The 2,976-nt window shown below is 34.1% G+C and overlaps 1 pseudogene; it reads right to left on the bottom strand.

The window, feature by feature from the left end:
• Positions 1-436: 436 nt before the first annotated feature.
• LOC103605239 overlaps positions 437-2,976 on the bottom strand; it is a 5,010-nt pseudogene continuing 2,470 nt past the window's right edge.

The raw sequence follows: 2,976 nt of genomic DNA, 5'->3' as shown, positions 1-2,976 counted from the left end.
CTCACAGTAACTTTGTGCTGAGAATTAAAGAATCCTAAACTCTAAAAATGTCTTACTTCACCAAATGTAACTAGAATCAAAGAATTTAATATTTGCCTAATAAAAAAATTACACAACTTTCATCAAACAGCAACTACCACAAAAGAAATGGTAGGAAAAAAATGATTTCACAAAAAATTCACTAAAATATTTGACAATTTTATGCAGAATGGCCAAAGTTTTAGTATTTAATAATTAGTTGCACAATGGACCAAGGTCCAAGATGTTTTAGAAGTTGAGGGGAAAATCACTCTATAAATTAACTATATCATATATGATAAGAACACACACTTTATGGTATAAAACCTATCTACACATACTAGTTAGCTGCAAAAAGCCATTCGGTCTTCTCTTGGCTTGGAAAAATGGTGATTTCAGTGTAAATTATTAGCAACCTTCAACTCTTTGGTGTGGCAGGTATCTTGTTTTCACCTTCCAGTTCTTCCACTCCACCCTGTGTCATTAGGTCTGAAATGTTTTGTCCAGATCATCAATGTGACTACTTATATCATCGTATCTTCCAATGATCTCGTCAGAAATGGTCTGAAATTTATCTTGCATCTGTTGCAGGTGTGTCTGCACCACCCGCATGGTTTTGGTGTCAGTCTTTGGCCATCTCCCTGGTTCCCATTTGCTTTATATATCTGGGTGCTCCAATGTTGGTTGCATGATCCTCTTATTACTATATAATAACCTTCTTTTTATAGTTTTTGGTTTAAGATCTGTTTTATCCTATATAATTATAGCCTCTCCTGCTCATGTTTGGTTTCCATTTGTATGGAATATCTTTTTCCATCCATTCACTATTAGTCTATGTGCATCTTTACAGGTGATGTGATTTTCTTGCAGGCAGAATATAATTGGGTCTAGTTTTTTAATCCATTCAGTCAATCTGTATCTTTTAAGTGGGGAATTTAACCCATTTACATTCGGGGTTGTTATCGAAAGCTATTACCTTATTCCTGCCACTTTATTAATTATTTTATAGGTTTCTTTTCATTCCTTTCTTTCCTTTTTATTATTTGTCTTTGCTTTATGGTGTTGTTTTGCAGTGATAAGATACAGTTTCTTTCTTCTCATTTTTTATCTGCCATATTAGTGGTTTTTATTCTTTCTCTTATGTTCATTATGATACTTACTGCTTTTTTGATTCCAGATACAGGACTCCCTTGAGGATTTCTTGTAGGGCAGGTCTTGTGGTGGTGAATTCCCACAGTTTTTGTTTGTCTGGGAAAGATTCTATTTCTCCTTCACTTCTGAAGGATATCTTTGCTGGATATAGTGTTCTTGGCTGTCAGTGTTTTTTTGTTTGTTTGTTTTGTTCTGTTTTTGTTTTTTCTTTTAGCACTTTGAATATATCAACCCAGTTTCTCCTAGTCTGTAAAGTTTCCATTAAGAAGTCTGCTGTTGGGCTGGCCTGGTGGCGCACTGCTACAGTGCGCCTCTTGGGAGTGTGGTGACCCTCCCGCCGAGGGTTCGGATCCCACATACAGACCGGCCGCTCACTGGCTGAGCGNAAAAAAAAAAAAAAAAAAAAAAAAAAAAAACTGGGGCTGAGAGGGTCCAGGGGGGTCCAAGGACATGTACCTATTAAATGACATATGGGCATTTGAACTCAGCCTGGTTCATGCAACAGAAGCTCTTAATCACTCCATTGGGTGGGGAAGGAGGTGGAGGGATGCTGTAGAATCAACCATTCTCCTCCAAAATAAATATTTTGTAAATAATTTATCTTGTATCTTTATACTATCCAACTCTCCCTCATTTCTCTATGTTTTTGCCTTCTTAATTATTTAAATTTGCCTTCTATTCAGTTTTCAACACCTCTCTTAGCATTTGGATCCTTATCAAAGCTAAAATAAATGCTCATGTAAAACCTGTACTGATAACATAATTATAAAAAAAAAATAAGTATAACCATTGAAAGAGGCTCTGTTAAAAGACTTAAAAGGCAAAAATCTTATTTACTTTCAATTTTCGATATAGAAATTAGTATTGCTTACAATCCACCAGCATATTGTTTATGTGTCAATTAAATTCACAATGCCTACAAATACTTTAATTATACCACTCTTAAGAGCTGGAAAATTATAACTAATCATGCTTCAGATATTCAGTCTCAATTGTCAAACTAAATTATAGGTGAGGAAAAAACAAACATCTTGTGAAATGTGACAATGATATGCACAAGTGATATAACAAATGCAGTCAAAATTAAATAAATACCTCAATTTTTTAAGGATATGGATTTTGTGGGAGAGATGAATTATTTTTATTATTTCGTCAGCAGGTCTAATCTCAAGGCAGAATGTTAGGGATTTAAAGGGAGACCATTTAGGCTCTGTGTTGACGGACTAAATTCAAGAGGGAGAGACTAAAGCCATGAGTAAAGTTCATGTTATTTCATGTTGTGTTCTGCTAGGCTTTCTGTTTACAGAAGGAGAAATCTTTAGCACAGGATACACCAAAGATGTATATTCATAAAACCCTGGTTCCTCAAGAGAATCTCAGATCCCCCTTGAAACTTGGATTAGAATTTACATTTAGAAAGATTTTATAGCTGATATTTAGATTTCCAGTTAATTTTACTTAATGAAGTAATAGCATAACCTTAGTTTGAGAGCTTTATTTTAGCCTTTAAAGGGAAAACTTTATTTATTTATTTATTTATTTTTATTGAACATATTGATTATACACATTTATGGGGCACAGTGTTATATTTCAATACATGTATACAATGTATGCTGATCTATTCAGGGATATTAGCATATTCATCATTGCAAAACAATTTCTTCCTGATGTGTGCTTTTGATTTCTTCTGTAGGCTGTCTCTTCCATTTGTTAATTATTTCCTTTGCTGTGCAGAAGTTTTCAGTATGATAAAATCGCATCTATTTTTACATTTGTTGCCTGTGCTTTTGAGGTCTTATTCATAAA

Source organism: Galeopterus variegatus, unplaced genomic scaffold, assembly GCF_000696425.1.
Source record: "Galeopterus variegatus unplaced genomic scaffold, G_variegatus-3.0.2 Scaffold5673, whole genome shotgun sequence".
Classification (NCBI taxonomy): Eukaryota; Metazoa; Chordata; class Mammalia; order Dermoptera; family Cynocephalidae; genus Galeopterus; species Galeopterus variegatus.
This window is presented reverse-complemented; position numbering and strand designations above follow the sequence as displayed.